Below are 20,969 nucleotides of genomic sequence, written 5' to 3'. Positions count from 1 at the left end.
GAATTTGAAATAGAAATAGACATTTAGGAATTTAGGAGAATTTAGAAAATTTAGTTGGAAATAATGACTTGGAAATTAGGAAATTGATGAAAATTAGGTAAATTAATTAATAATTTTTCATTCATTAATTAATTTACAAAATAGGAGGAATTAATTAGCCAATTAAATAAACATTTAATTGTGACAAGAAGACTTAGGATAAATAAATAAATTATTTAACCTAGAGGGAAAATGACAAACAAGATTAAATGAATAAATCATAAACCTTAGAAGATGAATTAGAAATGCAAGAACGACAATTAGGTCTTGACAAAAGATAATTGATGTAGATTCGATTTGATCATGATTCTGAATGATTTGATTGATAAACAATTGAGATTGACTGACAAATTGACCAATATTGACAAAGAGACCAAATTGATATGCGCCAATTGACATGATTGAAGAGGACAAGGATCGATGACGAATCGATCACAAAATTGATGAGATTGATTAGGACGAGGATTGATGACAAATTGATCACAAGGTGACAAGATTGACAAGAGGACAAGGATCGATGATAAATCGATCGCAAAATAACAAAATTGCCAAGGACAAGGATTGACCAAAATCATGACTGAAGATTGTTATCGACAAGACCTAATTTGAAAGTGATAAAAATGAGGAATGCCGAAGAAGGACTCGATGCTTGCAAATGATAAAGACCAAGTGCATGACATAGGAGAAATGTTAATGCGACGCAAAAACCCTAAAATAAGGCAATTGGCAAATGTTAAAGTACGATTTCGCAAGCGTTGACCATTTTTAGGTGTCTACAGACACAATAATAATGGAAAAAAAATAGGGCATTAGAGGATACTAGCACCTATAATGTAAGATTGTCATTTTAATATTGGAGTCACATTCTAGTGTTGGAGCCTAGTTTGAAACTGGAGCCCAATTCTAGCACTAGTATCCCTATTGGACATTGTAGTTGTAGGATAGCATTGGCATCCTAAACAATGAGAAAATCCAAGCTAGGGTTTGGTTCCTAAGGCATGCCAAACTACCAAGAACTAACTACGAAGGCTCATAAGAATAGATTGAGTTAAAAAATAGTAAAATGATCAATGAATCAAGAAGGTCCTAAACACCTGTTATCACCACAAACAAGCCTACAAAGTACAACACTCCCAAGGACTAGGAAGACCACAAGAGACTCCCACACAAGACTAATGGCATTAGATATAAAGGAGAAATGTGTTCCATATTTCCTAACACCACTAAGACCACTTGGAGAACCCTAAATGACCTCTCAATAACACACTATACACCCGAAGAGAGCTAAAGGATCTTAAAAAATGACAATCTTTCTTGCTTAGGATTATCTGTAAACCCAAATCCAAATGTTCCCTAATTTCATCCATCCACATTGCAATAAAATTGAAAGAACATATAAATTTACATGTGTGTCCAACTCAAACATAAAAATATATAAAAGCATCTATATTGTAAGGAAGCTGAGTAGTGGAACAACTTCCTACACTAATATTAAGAGGAAGATAATGAAAACAAAATACAAATCTTTACAACAGTTATAGAAACTTAACATAAATAAGCCTTGTTGAACACTTTGTAGGACTAAGAGGAGGGGGGGTGAATTAGTTTGGAACTTCAAGAATATTTTTTAATAAATTTACTCAATATTAGCACTTAAACCAACAACACATGAAACAAAAACAAATGAGCACCAGATATTTGTGGAAAACCCAAACATGAAAAAACCATAGTGATAATCTAACTCACAATATGAATAAAAATGTTTGCAACATTTTAGGCTTCCAGCCAAGGAGCACCAACACCTAAAAGAGTTGAAAAACTAAGGTGAAATACCTTAGGCAAGATACAAAAGGACTTGTCCTGTTGAAGAACACTTCTTCAAGACAAGATACAAATTGTTGGGGAAGGACTCATGGTCAATCAACAATGAATGAAATAGCTGAACTAAAATTGAGAAGGATTATCCTAATCATGAAATTGTCCTTGAACAATAATCAAGCAACAAATAGCATGGCAAACATCTTTGTCAATCTTCACTATCACAACACTCTGTCTAGAAAAATATATCAGCTTCAAAGCTCTTCCCAAACTGACTTTCACATCACCACAAACTCAAATATGCTTGCAAATCATTTGCATACACTTCTCATCCATACTCAATTCATCATTTCAGACATCTTATATATGAGATACAACATTGAAATCCTAAACAAGGGTCGACCAAGACAATATTACATAGAATAAACCACTCGAACCAAAAATACTTAGATTAGTCCACTCTAGGAGAAAGAGGGAACCAAAACATAACATAATACATCATCCCATCAACAATCTGACAATCCACACACACTAGCACATATTCTAAAGGACGTTACAAAATATAATATGTAGATATAATCAGTCAGTCGGCCAAATAATCACTTCCAATGCAAATTACTCCATGCAGATCTCCACAAACCAAAGTGAGACCCAAATAATCACCTCAACTCATCTTCCAGCATATATCCAAACCAAAAGAACATGATCCACTAAACCTTAATGCAATTTGCATCATATCTAGAGGGCACCAAGAACATTCTAAACCACCTTGAATATAGGATGACACAACCAACACCAAAAGAGTATCTAGACCAAAATCTATCCAAATAACCAAGGTTTGACGAAGCATATCTAGACCAATATCCATCCAGATAACCAGGTTCGACATCAATGACAACCATACAACCTCATGCTTCTAACAATATCCCCCTTTGTCATTGATGTCAACACCAGTAAACTGACAGCCATCAATACTAATGAAAAAATTGATAATCTCATAACAACTCTCTCTCATAATCTCACAACAAGTCTCTACCAAAATCTCACAACAACTCTCTCCCTATTTGACAAAAATGACAAAGGACACAATAAATAGAAACATATTGACTACTCACACCACTGCTCCCCCTAAGAACAGTAATAACATCAATCTAGGAACAAAGATAATCACTAAGTCTCCCCTTGGAAAGATGCACCATCAAAACTACATCTAGTTGGAAGAAGGAGGGACAATAACCCCTAACTTCTGTCTAAGATACTCAAAAGTATCCTTCACCAAAGCCTTTATGAAAATATTTGCTATTCGCTCTGATGTAGAAATGTATTCCAGTTTGACTTCCTTTTCAACAACCGTCTCTCTCAAGAAATGATAATGGATTTAAATGTGTTTAGTCCTTGAATGCATAACTAGATTCTTTAAAATGTTTATAGCACTGGTATTATCACACATAATAGGAGTAGCTTTATCATATACAAATATGATATCCTTAAGAATCTACTTCATCCATAAAGCTTGAGTACAACAAGATGTTGTGGTAATATATTCAGCTTCAAGAGTAGATAATGATACATATTCCTTCTTCTTACTCATCCATGAAACCAATCTATCTCCTAACAAGAATACTCCACCACTTGTACTCTTCCTACCATCAATACTTTCAGCCCAATCAGCATCAATATATGCCTTCCACATGAAATCTCCATCTCTTTGGTACAATAGGCCAAAATCATGAATTCGTTTCAAATATCTTAAGATCCTTTTCACTCATAAGTCTACTTTGGATTAGCTTGAAATATTGCAACCAAACATATAGACTACATAATATCTAGTCTAGAAGTAGTAAGATACAATAGTCCTCCAATCATAGATTTGTACTTCTTTTGATCAATATCCAGAGATGCATCATCTTTGCCTAACTTGCATCCAATGGCTAAAGGGGTAGTAACAGGTTTAAAATTCTCCATATCAAACTTTTTCAACATCTCTTTACCATATTAATCTTGAGAAATAAAAATTCCATCATCCAACTGAGTAACTTGAAGCCCAAGGAAAAAGGACATTTCTCCAAACATAGACATCTCAAATTCTTTCTGCATTTCTTTTGCAAACTCTTTGCACAAACTGTCACTTCCTCCAAAGATAATATCATCAACATAGACAACAACAATCAAGAAATCAATGCCTTCAACCTTGAAGTAAAGATTGTTTGTCACCTGTACATTTCTTGAAACTCTGTTGCAACAAATATTTGTCCAATCTCGCATACCAAGCTCTAGGTTCTTATTTAAGTCCATACAATGCCTTCTTTAATCTACAAACCATGTCCATATTTTCTAATAGTCTGAATCCATTTGGTTGTTCAATATATACGTCTTCTTCTAGCTCTCCATTATGAAACGTTGACTTAACATCCATCTAATATACTCTAAAGTTCTTGTAGGCAAAAAAATGCAAGAAACATTTTGAAAGCTTCTATCCTAGCAACAAGGGCAAAATTTTCTTCAAAATCAATACCTTCTACCTAAGAATAGCCTTTACATACCAATCTTACCTTGTTTCTTGTCACTTGCCTGTATTCATTCAATTTGTTCTAGAACACCCACTTTGTTCCTACCACATTCTTATCCACCAGTCTAGGTACCATTTCCCAAGTTTGATTCTTCTATATCTAATTTAGTTCCTCTTCCATAGCTTTAATCCAACTTTCTTCTTTGCTTGCTTCTTCATATAATTTAGGTTTAGTAAGTGAATGAAAACAACAATTAGTTTGCTCATGTACCTCTTTAACACTTCTTATTTGAATTCCTTTATTCTTGTCTCCAATTATTTGATCTTCTGAATGATTCTTTTACACATACTTCAGGGTCTTAATCATGTGTTCCACTTCTTCTTTGTCTTCTTCTTCTACTTCTTTTGGTTTCTCCTCATTGCTTCCTTTCAAGGTGTCTTTTCTTCTATAGAAGTAGGTATGATCTCAAATTCATCTTCCTGAAAAATTTCCAAGGCAATCTAATCTCATGCTTCCCATACTTTCACATTTGTACTCTCCACTATCTTGTTCAATCTTTTGTTGTAACACCAGTAAGCCTTACTCTTCATTGCATATCCCAAGAATATTCCTTCATCTGCTCTGGTATCAAAATTTCCAAGATCATTCTCATCTCTTATGATATAGAACTTGCTTCCAAAGATTCTGAAGTATATCAGAGTAGGTGGTATCCCATACCACAACTCATAAGGTGTCTTCGTATGATTTATCCTTATCTGAACCCTGTTAAGAATGTAAACAACAGTATGCTTAGCTTCTTTCCAATAAACATTAGCCAAGTTAGCATCTTTCATCATAGTTCTAGACATTTCAATAACTATTTTGTTCTTCCTTTCTACCACACCACTCTATTGAGGGGTTCTCAGAGAAGATACAGAGTAGAAAGATGTCTCCTAATACCATATTTTTCACAAAAAAATGTCAAACCCATTTGAAGTAAATTTTCCACCTTTATCAGATCTTAAACATTTGATTCTAGAATCAACCTAGTTCTTTACCATTGACTTGAAAACTTTAAATCTGTCAAAAGCTTCATTTTTTTTCCTCAAAAATGTAACCCATGTCATTCTAGAGTAATCATCAATGAGTAACATAAAATAAATTTCACCATTGATTTTGCATGTCCTTGTAGGACCACACAAGTCTGTATGAATTATCTCCAATGGGTATGATGTAGAATACTCCTTGTTCTTGAAACTTCTCCTTGTTTTCTTTCCTGACTGACATTCCCTACACACAAGGTCAATAGGTTTGATAATCCTCGGTAAATCTCTCACTACTTTATAGTTATCGATCTTTATCATGTTATTAAAGTTAACATGTCCCATCTGTATGCATGTAAAATTCATCTTAATAACAATATCAATTAGAAACAAAGGGAAATCATGAATCCCTATCTAATCAAATATTCTTAACAAACTAACAATGAAATAACACAATCAAGCAAATAGGAATTAAAATAATTCAAATAAAACTCCTTATTCCAAGATTGCATATAACTTCCATTGCTCTTCTCTTCTTTGTGGTATGATGGCTCTCAGATATTGCACTGGTAACCTGCAAGTGACACAAAGATTCAAAGTTCGTGATTGTTGAAAATGGAGATTGAATGCTTAATTTATAGATTTTTGGATGAGATTGATTGAAGGGTGGAACAAATTGATCAAGAGGTGGAACTTAGGTGATCTCACAAGCTGATTGATAGTTGAATTGCTGACTTGGATGTGAAACAGAATAGATTCAATAGATTGATTGAGTCAACTGCTTGAGAAAAAGCTAACTGAGGGAAGAAAGAAAATGATTGGAGGAAACAAAGACGATGACAAAGAAAGCTTAATTTAGAAAAAGGTAACTGAAAGATGCAAATAGAGATTGGAGAGATAAATGAATGAATGAATTAATAGATTTAATTAATTAATTTAGCATGTGCTTGCATTTAGACTTAGATTTTCAATTTAATCTTTGCATGAAATTTATTCAAATAATTGAATTTATTAATTCAATTTAGCATTTGAATATATTTAGAATTTGACTTTGATTTTCAATTTGGTTTTTGAAATCATGCACATGTAATTGAATTTAGAAGAAATTAGAAGAATATGAAATTAAATGAAATTAGAATTTGGGGATTTGGATTTGAAGAATTAATTAGTTGATTAAATAATTTAAAGAAACTATTTAATTATTTAGAAATGGAAGAATTAATGAAATTAAAAGAAATAATTAGTTAATTAAATAATTTAAAGAAACTATTTAATTATTTAGAAATGGAATTTAATTAAATAATAAAGACTATTTAATTTAAAGGACTAAATCATAATTAATTAAATAATAAATATTTAATTAATATTTAGAAGAGGGTTGAATGATTAGTTGATCACAGAGATAGAAATTGAAATTGAATTTATTTAAATGATAAAGATTATTTAAATTGGGGATTAAAAATTAGAATTAATTAGCTAATTAAATAATTTAAAGAAACTTGAAGATGGTAAAATGGTTAGCAAGGTGAATTCAAGTGGTTAGTGCACAAATAAAACATTAAAAGACATTAAAACATGAAACATGCATAAAACCACATAAAGACATGAATAAAATGCATATACCTCGCAAACCTTTACCTCTCCCTCAAATTGAGCCTTTGGTGAAGTTGAATAGTGCCTCTCTCTTCAACTTGATCGAATGGGCTCCTCTTGCTTGCTTGATGTGGATGGCTCTCCAAATGTGCACAATATGATTGATGGGAGGATGAGATGGATGGATAAGTGACTAAGTGATGGATGAGTATGAATTTGGCTATAATTTGGATGCTTTGATGACTTTTTTGAACTCAAATGGGCAGCATAAGATTATTAAACTTGGAGATGATGAATGGAGAGATGGAGTCCTCAATTTATAGGAAGAGAAGAGGAAGAATGGATGGTTGGGATGGATTCAAGATGAAGGGCTAGGATTTCTTGTGAGCTCACACAAGGCCCAAGAGAGGGTGTGGAGACCAAGAGATATGTCTTAAAGGCATTTCTTGTCTCCACACTCCACAAGGTGCATTGGGAAGACTCCCAAGGTACCTTGGGAAGAACAAGGTGCATTGGGAAGACTTCCCAATGTGCCTTGAGAAGAGTAAGGGATGTGACATTCCTTGGAGAATGGAGAGGAGGAATTAAAAATTCTCCAAAAAGGGATAAGCATAGGGATTGGAGGAATAAGAAGGAATTAAAAATTCCTTGGGAGAGGGGATGCCTAGAGGAATGTGAGATCTTGAAAATCTCACATTCACCTAGGAAAAGAGCATTTAAAGCTAGTGGTTGGATGGAAGGGACAAAGGGTTGACTTTGTGACTAATCATGATGATTAGTCACTAGCAACTCATTAGGAAGGGGATTAGAGGAAGTGTTAGGTGGGATTAGGATTTGTAAGAGGATTTGACTAAGAGAGAGAATGAGTGGAGGGAATTAAAAATTAGAAGAGTAAGGTTAAGTGAGTTTAGGGAGTTTCTAGAAGAATTTATTAGATTAATGATGAATTAAGAAGATGATTTGTAGGAACCATGGGGGTTAACTAATTAATTGAAATTAATTAGCTAAGAGGGAGATTTGTGAGGATATAATTTTTAGAAGAATAAAGCAAGTGATTGATTTATTAAATAAATCAGTCACATACCATAGTGACAATATTAATTATATTTAATTAATATTGAGGTGAATTTGAATTAACATAATTAATTAATTAATTAGAAATTAAATTTAATTAAATAATAAATATTTAATTAACATTAGAAAATGGTTATTATGATTAAATGATGAAAGAATAAAAATAGAATAATTAGTACGATGATGAGGAAATATGAAATTAGAAGAATAAGATTAATTAACTTAATTAAATAATTAAATAATTATTTAATCAATTAGACGAATAATTAGTACATGATCAATGAGACATTTTTAGGTGTCAACATTTGTCCCTCTTTGAGACAAAGTCAAAACAACATTGTTTCAAAGAAAACAAAAAATTATGCCCCAGTATGCCCCGATGATTGCCCCAATGATACTTAGGGTGTAATGCCTCATCGAGAGATTGTTTGTGCATTAAAGACATGAATGATCTCTCGAATAAAAGAAAAATGTGAGATGAAAGATAGAAGAATGGTTAGTTGATTAGAGATAGAGATAGGTGATTTGAAGATGATATTGAGATAGAATATGAGAGAATGAACCTTAGAATTAAATAGAATAATGTTAGATGATAGAAACAATTGAAGGTGATTAATATGAGAATAATTGATTCACGAACCTATGTCATTATTTATTGTGCAATATACATTCATCACTGAGAACATCAGGGTATAAGGAACCAAGATGTAAATATATTGAACAATGAAGCTTAGCACATCGGGGTAAAAATAAAGTTGTGTCATTATTTATTGATTCACGAACCTGTGTCATTATTTATTCATAATTGATTCACGAACCTGTGTCATTATTTATTGAACAATATATATTCATAATTGATTCACGAACCTGTGTCATTATTTATTGAACAATGAAGCTTGGCACATCAGGGTATAAGGAACCAAGATGTAAATATATCTCATTGAAGAAACAAACACGTAGCAGACAAGGAGCAAACAAAGAAAAAGATAATACCCATCATGGCTCCTCTAGTCACTTGTGGACATCTCTGAGTAGCATAGGAACATAATCTGTCACCAAATGATAAAAGATAAAGAATGACCCAGACAAAATTCAACAGCTATACTGACCTTGTGCCTTCGTTCTCAGTTGCTTGATATGATGGTTGATAATGTCTGATCTTAGAAAGTTGCAGATCCCATTTAAGACTGACCTGTATGATTTCGAGTGTATCCTCTTTTGTTTAAGACAAGATAATGATCACTTTGATATGGATATGATACGATTGATAAGACAGTTTGATCAATTGATTGCAGATGTTTGATTGGATAGTTGTATCCTTTGTTAACTTTGTGCGAAGTGTTTGCTGGATATCTGCTAGGGTATTTGTTTCTCACAAGATATTTTATAGCAAGTTTTTCTGATTGATTGATTTTCGATTTTTAGTTCTTTTCCAAGAGCCTTTTCGATGTTTTTGGATTATGTAGATTGATATTTGAATGTTTTTGATTGAATTTTTCAAGACATTATATGGATGTTTTTAGTATTTTTTCAAGATCGTTATATGGATGTTTTTGGATGATTTTTTTTTCAAGATAATTATATGGATGTTTTTGGATTTTTTCAGGACTTTATATGATTTTTTGGATTTTTTCAAGACTTTATATGATTTTTTTTGGATTTTATCAGGACTTTATACGATTTTTTTGGATTTTTTTAGGACTTTATATGGTTTTTTGGATTTTTTCAGGACTTCATACGATTTTTTGGATTTTTTCAGTTATGCCCCCAGTGTGCAGCCCTGTATGACATGATGATCTATAGAATGTATGTGGAGACAAATGAATTTTTGACATGACCTATGTTAATGCAATATACATGATGAAGATGCTTTTCCTATTCAAACAAGTTTGACTGTGTTTGTTTTATCATTTGTAATACACCAATTGAAATGGAGGTGCAAAACGTTTCATAGATAAGTAGTCAATCGATCCCTAAGGCCCTTTGGAACATTCAACTCAACATACTTAGTGACTCAAATTTACAAATGGAGACACGGAAAACTTCCCCATTGGTTCTTGAAACTTTGATCTACTTTTGCCCATGTATGTGCAAGTGAGTTAATTCCTACTCTTGTGTTCACTAAAGATCCTTAGCATCCTATATGACTAGCTACATGGATTATCCTAACTTCAAAAGCATCCCAAATAGAGCCTCACTGCCAGCAAGCTTTTAGAGCTTCGATGAGGTTATAGACTATAATTTCTCAAATATTGCTCCATTGCCAATAGGCGTTCATAGCCCTGATGGAGTTACTTGCATGTTCCCATATTCAAGCTTTTTGTCGCATTTTGTATGCGTGATATCTCAATTATATATCATTGCTTTGTTGCCTTGAGATGGATATTTGGCGTAGCACTTTTTTCTTTCTTTCTTTTTTTTTTTTCTTTGACTTGTAAGTAATGAAACCTACTTGGGTATGACAATTACAATGACGCTGAAGTAGAATTTTAGATTTTTCACTAGTCATATGATCAATTAGGTGTCGAGAATGAATTAGAGATTTATTGTGTTTGAGATATAGCAATTGATAGATTTTGGGTTAACAAGTCTCAAATAGTAAAATCACTACCCAACCATAAGTAAAGCATCATCACAGGGTAATGTTGAAAATGAATGACCTTAGGACCTCCTAGACTTCATGTCTAAATATCTAAGAAAGGAGATGACCCTTGCTTCTCTTGAATGCAAACAAATGATAAAATTGACTAGTTGCCTTGTTTTATTGGTGCTGCTATATGAATATGCAGAAAATTTTGAGAATGTGATGCATTAAAAAAAAAAACTATATGTAATGCAATGCTTTGAATAATATGATATGCAATGTGGAAAGTAAAACTTAAACTACACAACCCTTAGGTATAATATCATTTAAGGTGCATGTTGTTCATAGGGTTAGAGAGTGGATCTCTCTCCATGGTAGCCAAATTATATGCTCCATTGCCTATGACCCTTGTTATGATGAAAGGACCTAGCCAGTTAGGTTCGAATTTCCTTGGCTTTTCTCGTTCTGCTAGGTTCCTTTGATTTTCTTTAAGGACTAGATCTCCCACTTCAAAATTTCATGGGAGGACTCTTTTATTATAACTCCATCCAAGTCTCTTTTGATATCCTTGTAGATGGTTGAACGTTGTTTGTCTTTTTTCATCAAGGGTTTCGAGTTCTTGTAACCTTGCTACCCTATAGTCTTCCTCTGATATGATGTTCTGTAAGGAGACTCTTAGAGACAATATTTCTATTTCAATGGGGAGTATCGCTTCTGTCCCATAAACCAAGGAATATGGTGTTGTTCCTGTAGGTGTGCGTACTCTTGTTCTATAAGCCCAAAGAGCGGGATTTAACTGGAGATGCCAGTCCCATCCTGTGTCAGTGACAACTTTCTTAAGAATTTTTAGTATTGTTTTATTTGTAGCCTCTGCTTGTTCATTGCTTTGTGGATAATATGGCGTGGCAAATCTCTATTGTATGTGAAATTTGTCACACAACTCTTTCACTTCCTGGTTTTTAAATGAATGCCCATTATCTGTAACAAAGTACATTGGAATTTTGTATCTACATATAATATAGTTGAGCATGAATTTTGATATCTTCTTTCTAGTGGTATATGTAAGAGGAATTGCCTCAACCCATTTGGTAAAGTACTCAGTGGCTGTCAGGATGAACTTGTGCCCATTGGAAGAAGTAGGGTTTATTTTACCCACTAGATCTAATCCCTATTGTGAAAATGGCCATGGTGATGTAATAGGTTGAAGATCTTGTGTTGGTGCATGAATGAGGTCTCCATGCATTTGGCATTGTTTACACTTCTATACAAACTTGTAAGAGTCCTTTTCCATAGTTGGCCAGTAATAACCTGTTCTCAATAATTTCTTTGATGATGACGGACTGCTTTGGTGAGCCCCATAGATTCCATCATGGACTTCCTTTAAAGCAAGGTGTGCTTCATTCTCATCCAGACATCGGAGAAGGGTTCCATCAAAACCCTTTCTATACAAAGTATCAACTATAATGGTGTATCTAGATGCCTGACGAATAAAGGTCTTCTTTTGATTTCTGGACAGATCCGGTGACATGTAATGAGTATGTAAATATGTATATATTTCCTTGTACCATGGTGATTCTGGACCCACAATTGCACATACATATTTTGATAGGGGAGTCTCATATGCCGGTAGCATCAATTGTTCTATGATGAACTCAAACTGAGTTTCATTAGCAGGCATATTCAAAAGAGATCCTATGGTAGCCATTACATTTGCTGCCTTGTTTTGTATCCTTGGGATCTGTTCGAAGGTAATTTTGCTGAAATGCTCCTTGTAATCTTCGACTAGCTTCTTATAAGGCATGAGTTTGTTATCCTTCATGTTGTAATTATCATTGAGCTGGTTTAAAATCAACTATGAATCACCATAGACCTGTAACTCTTGTATATCCATTGTATAGCTGTATGAAGCCCTATGAGGAGAGCTTCATATTCAGCTATATTGTTTGTGCATTGGAAATTGATCTTAAATGACTTAGGTATAGCATCCCATTGAGGGGTGACGAAAATAATCCCTGCTCTAGATCCATTACTTGTATATGACCCATCAAAATATAATCTCCACATTACAGATGCCATTAATATAAACATGGCTTTGTCTAGAAATTCTATCAGCAATGGGTGACTGTCTTGTAAAGGAGCCTCTGCTAATTGATCTGCTATAATTTGTCCTTTGATGGCTTTTCTATCTATGTATTCTATATCAAACTCACTTAGGATCATAACCCACTTAGCCAATCGCCCGATCAATTTTGCTCTGCTCAATAGGTACTTGAGTGGGTCAAAGCATGCAATGAGTTGTACCTTAGGACTCAACATGTAATGTTTGAGCTTTTGGGATGCAAAGATTACTGCTAAGCATGCTCGCTCTATAGGGGTATAATTAAGCTCATAGCCAATCAGAGTCCTACTTATATAATAAATGGCTCTTTCTTTTCCATTTTCGTCATGTTGTGCCAATAGAGCTCCTAGAGCTGAGTTTGTTGCTAATATGTATAACAATATAGGTTTTCCTGGAGTAGGAGACATTAACACTGGTGTGTTCAAAAGATAATCTTTCAGAGCTTGGAAAGATTCTTGGCATTGTTCAGTCCATTTAAAAGTAACTCCTTTCCTGAGTAAATGCTGGAATGGGTGACACTTATCTGCCAACTGTGCTATGAATCTCCTTATGGATTGCAATCTTCCTTGTAACCCTCTGAATTGTTTAAGTGTTGACAAAGGTTGCATATGAATGATTGCCTTGACCTTGGCAGGGTCTATTTCAATTCCTCTATTTGACACTATAAACCCTAACACTTTACCTACTATTATGCCAAACACACACTTCTTCAGGTTTAATCTCACATTATACTGTTCCAACCGATCAAATATCTGTGCAAGAACTACAAGGTGACTTTCTCTTGTTTGTGATTTAGCCAATATGTCATCCACATAATCTTCCATTATGTTGTGGATCATGTCATGAAACAATGATGTCATGGCTCTTTGGTATGTTGCTCTGGTGTTTTTGAGACCAAATGGCATCACATTCCAACAGCATGTTCCCCATGGGCATGTAAAGGCCGTTTTATGTTGATCTTCTGGTGCAATTTTAATCTGGTTGTATCTCGAAAAACCATCCATTAAGGACAACATCTCATTTCTAGCTGTAAGGTCAACTATCATATCAATATTTGGTAGCGGGAAGTCATCCTTAGGACAAGCTTTATTTAGATCTCAGAAATTTGTGCAAATTCTTATGCCTCTTGTGGGCTTAGTCACAGGTATCAGGTTGGATATCCATTCTGCATAGTCAATAGGTCTAATGAAACCTACATCCAGCAACTTTTGTAGTTCTATTTAACTAGTAATGCGATACTTGGATGTGTTTTTCTTAATTTTTGCTTGTAAGGTTTAACTCCCGGTATCAAAGGTAAGTGATGCAACACTAATTCAGAGTCTAAGCCTGACATGTCTAAATATGACCAAGCAAAGTTGATAGGTCGTTGCTTGAAAAAATGAATGAATCTGTCTTTTTCTTCTTTGTTTAGTGATTTTGCCAGATGGATGTTATGTACAACCTCCCCTTCTGCTATGTTTACTTCTTATGTTTCCTCTATAAGTAATGTTGAACGTTCTCTTTCCATAGGAAGATTACCCAAGTCACTCTTTCCATTATGGGTAGTTTGATCCTTATCTTCTGTTGTAGAAGCACTCTCTTCTCCAAAGTATGTTGTTCTATTCAGGTCTACAACAAACCCTACTTTGTGATCACCTTGTGGAAATCCCTCTTTGACTCCAAGAAATTCTGAAATTGCTTCGTCGTTTTTAAACCAATCCAGCATTGGTTTTCCTTCTTGCCCCCAATAAATCAAGTGTGAATGCACTAGGGGTAAATCATTACTCCCTTCTTTAGTAGACTCTGATAACATGAAGACTTGATTGTTTAAATGATTGTGTATTTTCATCCTGTATAAGCTTTATTTGATACCTTGATATTACACTTTCTGGTGGGCTAGAATCATGGAGTGATAAGAATTCATAGTCATGAGAGTTTGTCTCACTTTCAATATATGTTTCATCATGTGAGCTATCATCACTTATTTCTTCTTGTTCCTGCCTCTGATTCTGTTGTAGATTGACTAGTCTTCTTTGGACATTAGTTACCCTTCTTAAGCCTAGTATAAGCCTTTGCAATCTTTCTTCATCTATTTCATTAGGTTGAGCCTGAGTTGTTTCTTGTCGTAGAAGTAGTGACAATAACCACAGATGGGATTCAGGTGGTGGTGGTAAACCTGCATCTTTTTCCACATTAGCCTATACTATTGTGTCAACAACTACATCATTTTGTAACTTAGTGGTAGGTTCTTGCAAGAGTTGTCTCATGTCTTCTCCATCTGATTTGTAGTAGGTGATGTAGGTACCTGATTACTTTTTTGAGATGAAGATGGGAGCGCTTGTGTGGAAAAATCCCTTTGTGGTATGTAGTCTGACGGTTTCCTTGGCTGATTTAATATATCAAGGGTACATTGTCTTGCTTCTGTGATATGTTGTACATGCTTATCCCAATCCTTGATTCCCTAGATTATCATTAGGAACAACAGGTTCTAGTCTTCCTTGTTTCTGTAACCCAAGGCCTTTGGTACCATCATATCCATGTCTCTGGAGCATTTTGAATCCATTTCCATACTGATCTGTGGGTATTCTTGGTATCGTCATGTGATCTTATTCTCTATATGTCCAATGGTTAACATCTTCGTTCAGGGATTCTTCTTGTAAGTCACCCCATCTAATGAAAGACCATGAGTTTGTGTATCTGCCAATTTCTTTTCCTTTGTCCTATTTTTGTATTGTATTGTGAGGTTTCCCAAAAGACTTAGGAGAAAGAGACAACTGTTTCCCACTTAAAGTATTTGCACTAGAATACTCTCTACAACCCATATCTTTTGTTTGTAAGGAAGATGTTGTAGGCATATCCTTTTTTGTTTTTGTTATCTTTAATGTTTCCAGTTGTGTAGTGAGAGGTGCAGCCTGATTGATAGGTACCTGATTATCCACATTGTCTTTTAGGTAATTGCAATGTTGGAATGGATTTGGATCACCCTTTATGGTGATTTCAATACCATTGTATGGGAATTTGACACACTGATGAAATGTGGATGGTACTACTTCCATGGTGTAGATCCATGGGTGGCCCAATAACATGTTATATCCTAGCTCTCTGTCCAAGACTTGAAAAGTGACCTCTGTCGTTATAGGTCCTACTTGTAAGGGTAATATTACAATGCCTTTTGATGGACGTTCTTCATCATCGTAAGCCTTGATATTTATCCTCTTGGAAGAATCAATGTGAAGTTCAGAATATCCTAGTGCTTTGACCAACTTTAAAGTATAAATGTTGAGACCGGCTCCCCCATCTATGAGTACTCTTCTAATTCTTCTCTTATGAATGTAAGCTTCCAGATGTAGTGGGTCGTTATGAAGCAGTCTCTCACTAGGAATATCTTGTTTTGTGAATGCAATAGTGTGCCTTGTGTCAGATTTCCTACCATAGACTGGAAGGCATTTTCATCTATATCTCTGTCCACTACCGAATCTTGAAGTGCTTTGTCCACTATAGCTCTATGAGTGGGTGAAATATGCAATAGTTTGAATAATGATATCTATGCTGGAGTTTTCTTAAGCTGCTCAACAACATTGTAAGTCCCTACCGGTGGTGGATGATTTGGTGGTATCCCTTGTAAAGTTACCTTTGATCTGCGAGTAACCACTGCACAGTCTCTATCTCTAGGAGTTATGGTGATCGTAGCTACTGTATCATTTGAATTACAAGATTTGTCAGTATCATAAGTTTTTTTATCAAGATTTATGTTAAATCCCTCTTCATAGTCTTTACGTGTATGCTTGAAATCCATGATGTGTTCTATGAGTTCATCTTCAAACCAACCTGAGTGATATGGTTGATCATGCCCCCAGTCTCTGAGACAAATATTTCTACCATCATCGTAATTTGGTGCTTCATCGTACTTTGGTGCCTTTGATATCATGAAAATTTGGTTATCATCTGTGTGAGTGTCTTGATATTGGTCATCTTGATCAAGTGTTTCTTGTGAATCATTGTTTGCTACATCTCCTGAGCTAATGGCATAAATATTGTAGTTAGCTGTATTGTCTTGGGTACCTGATGTGGTAGCTTTCCCTTTGTCATGCTTAACAAAAGGATCCTTAAAAATTGTATGATTTGTGTTTGCCGAGGTTTTATCAGTATCAATTGTGATGTCCCCTTGGTCTATCATATCTTGGACCAAGTTTTTCAATTTGTAGTAACTTGTTTTTTTGTGACCTTTAGTCCGATGATAATCACAGAAATCATTATCATTCCACCATGTGGGTTTGAAAGGACCTGGTTCATGCACTCTTACTTCAGGTAAAGTGATCATGTTTGTCTATATTAACTTTTTGAGCACTGACTCAATAGGTTCTCGTAGAGGTGTGTAATTTCTTCTTGGAGCATTTACCCTGGGGTATCTTGTGTTCATGTTTTGTGTAGCATTTACATTTGCAGAGGTTGTGTTATTCCCTATATGTGGATTAGATGACTGACTTGTTCCCAAAGATAAAACAGGTTGAGTTTAGTTTATCATTCTGGCGTCTACAATACCATCATTGGTCACATTTTTATTTTTCGACCAAAACTTAGATTTGTCATTGTTGTTGGTGTTGCCATACTTAATAAGACCTTGTTCTACTAGTTCTTTCTCACATTTGAGAGCTTTTTCCGTGATTTGTTTGAATGTCGTTAAACATTGCATTTGTATCAGATATTTAATCTTGGGAATCAAGTTTTCTGTGAACATATCCACTTGCTCTATTTCTGGGATAACTGTCTTGCACCTCCTATAGAGAGCCCTCCATCTTTGTATGAAGGATGCAAATGTTTTAGTCTCATATTTTTTAATGGAACATAAGTCCATCAAAGTAACTGGGGTGTCAATGTTATGCGAGAAGTTTGCAAAAAATTGTTCAGTTAATTCTCCCCATGATGTGATGGCTGGTGGTAAATGTGAAAACCACTCTAAATTCGGACCTCCTAGACTTTTAGGAAATAGTCTCATTAAATAAGTATCTTCTGAGGCAACCTCTATACATGTCATAAAAAATTCTTTGATATGATCTCTAGGATCACCCTTCCCTCGATATCTATCAAATTTAGGTGTTTCAAAATATTGTGGGAAAGGCGGCATGTATAATGTGTGATCAAATGGATAAGGACGTAAGTCCTGCATTGTGTAGCTCTTTTTATCGTTACTGGTTTGCATGGTCGTCATTTGTTGTTGCAAATTATGTATTTGTTGTGTCAGGATATCTATTTGTGCCAAAGGTAGACCTTGTGTTTGTGTATGTCCCACAAAAGGATTCATGGTTTCATAACTAAGAGTTTGTTGGAAGGTACCATGGTTATAACTTTGTGTGTTCTGCATTCCACTAGGTACTGTGAAGTAAGTGATATGCGAACCCATGTTTGGTTGAGTTGTAGTTGTTGTATTGGTAGGACCTAGATTTGCATTTTTGTGACTATATGTTGATCCTATAGAATAGGAAACCGGAGGTTGGGTTGCACTTGTTGCTTGTGTTTGAACAAGTGCTGAGACACTTGATATTATCAGTATGCTTTGTGTTGGTATACTAACATTGATCATCGAGGTTGAGGCACTTGTTTGAAAGTTTGCATTTGTATTGACATTTATTTGGATAGGTACGTTTTGAGGAAAACTGGAGGTCATTGCTTGTATTTGTGTCATGGGTGGAGTTTGATTGTTATCTTGACCTAAAATTTTTCCCAACGATAAAATCTTTGTGACATCAAAATCTTCAGGTAATTTCGCCCCATTTTGTAAAAGCAACGAGAGATACTTGTCCCTATCATTGTGTATAAGTGCATCTAGGATCATAAGGACGTGTGGATCTTGTTGAGCTGACTCAATTTCTTCCTTTGTCAAATGCAGTTGTAATTCATTTAGGGTAGACATTGTCTGAGGATCTGAGTGTTGACCAGTTGACATGTCCATATTCCAAGTGTGGTTTACTGGCTGTGTTGTTTGGGTCCATTATTCCTTTCACTTTTTGTGACCTTGTGATGGGGATCTAAAATTGCTATATGAGGGTGGTTCTATGCAAGACAATGACTAATGCTAGACTGTAGACGTAAATATGAGGTATGCAAGGCTATACTAGACTCTCTATTGAGGATTTTGATGTGAGACCTGTTGAGCATTTCTGGATTTATTTAATGCAAGTCTTTCCATTTCTTGCCTAAGTCAATATTTATCAATTCAATGAACAATTTTAGACTCAATATTTATCTCATATATGACTCCTATATATTGAGGTGCATTTCTTCTTAAGTCCCAAGGTAAGTTAGCTAGACCATCAATGATTTCTCGCTGACCGTCGTTTGGCACTAGATTAGGTTGCTCGAAGGGGAGAAAACCATCACCTGGGAGACCCATGACGACACATGCTATGACTCTATAACTGATAATGGACTTATACATATATGAGGTCTAGATGAAGACATATATGATAATGTGGACTCAAAATTAGGACTATGCAATGACTATGAATGATAATGAAGATGTGAATGAGGACTACGTAAGGACTTTAGGACGATAATGAGGATGTAAGTGGGACCATGCAGAAGACTTCCTAGGGTCACAAGTATGTAAGGAATTTAAGTTTTTGGTTTCAAAATGGACTTTTCTTTTTGTAGCTTCATGTGTATGACATGTTTTTGTAGTTTTCCAAATCTGAGAACAATTTCTTGGAGCTATGTATAGCTGACTGACTCAATTTTCATACAATCTCAGCAAATTCAGAGATATGAAGGATAGGGCCTGAAATAGCCCAGAGGATTGACTCAATACTGGTCTAGCACAATGATACATAAAAAAGCATGAAATACAATCTTAGGCTGGAAAGTGGACACCATTCAATGAGGCCCTTACGAAATACTGAGACAAAACGAACAGATAGAGAGTCTGGCAGCACTGGCTCCACTCCACGGCACACACTTCTCGGGCATGCCAGTCTCTCTTACCCCAAAGATCTGAAGATCTTATAGCTGAGGAATTTATGTATCATAGTGTAAGGTACATGAAGGGTATCTATGGGGTATGATCCGCACTCCCGAAATCACTGAATGTAGGATTTTTGGCAACTAAATTGGTTCATAGTATTAGGTTTCGAGGGATCCCTATCCAATGATGGATTCTCAGAGCAAGCCACTTAAGACTTTAATTGAGCTTATCAGTGCAGGGAAGGCCCCCACATACGTCAAACTCACTCAACACTCTAGCCGCCTGACCAGTATACTTGTATAGCGGCTCAAAAAACCCACTTGAGAGTATGCTAAGAGAGATGATATCCCCAACACGTCCCAATTCGAAGTACCTCTATGGGGTGATGAAATCCCTAGTCAAAGATACCCCTCACTACATAGAATAAAATAAAAATTGGATGTCGTTGTCACCTTCCTCCTTTCTCCCAAGACCCCGAAGGCGGGTGGAAAGTTGGTTAATGCAACAGTAGATCCACCCCAAACACAATAAAAAATATTTACCTTAAGAAAAAAGAAAAATGATTTAATCTAAAGTAGCTTGATTCACGTTCGTTTTATAGCCCAAATTTAGGTGTTGAATACGCATGTGCATGTCCATTTTAAACACCAACTCAAAATATGAAGGCATACATGTCAATTTTAACCATTTGTTGATTTTAAGCACCAAAAGACAAAGTGTGATATACATGCATGTCAATTTTAGCCCATGTTCATTTTAAGCACCAAACAATGAAGTGTGAGATTATCCATGCATGTCCATTTTAACTATTGTTGATTTTAAGCACCAAAAGATGAAGTGTTAGATGATGCATGCAAAAATACTAATCTAATCCTTTCTATAAATCCGCCACAAGCTGTAAACAGGAGATTAGTAGTAAAATTAAACCAACAAAAAACAGAAACTCAAAACTTGACAGAGGCGAATGTGTAACAATACTTGTTCAATTGCATGATACTTACAGACCGAATGCGTGAACCTAACAAAGCGTATGCGTAATTCTGATAGACCGAATGCATAATGATAATAGATCAATTGTGTAATAATAACTGGTAGATTGCATAACAGATAGGCAGACAACAAAAAATTAAAAAAAACTAAAAAATAAAAGAAAACTAAACCCGATCAACAACTTGCAAAACCAACTGTGAGGCCCTAGCCAAATATCTCATCATCCATTCAATATTTATTAGATCATATTTAACTTGATAAGAAAGAACTAAGCTATTATATC

Source organism: Cryptomeria japonica, chromosome 5 (assembly GCF_030272615.1).
Source record: "Cryptomeria japonica chromosome 5, Sugi_1.0, whole genome shotgun sequence".
Lineage (NCBI taxonomy): Eukaryota > Viridiplantae > Streptophyta > Pinopsida > Cupressales > Cupressaceae > Cryptomeria > Cryptomeria japonica.
The sequence above is the reverse complement of the archived record's forward strand: the minus strand, read 5'-3'. Positions refer to the sequence as shown.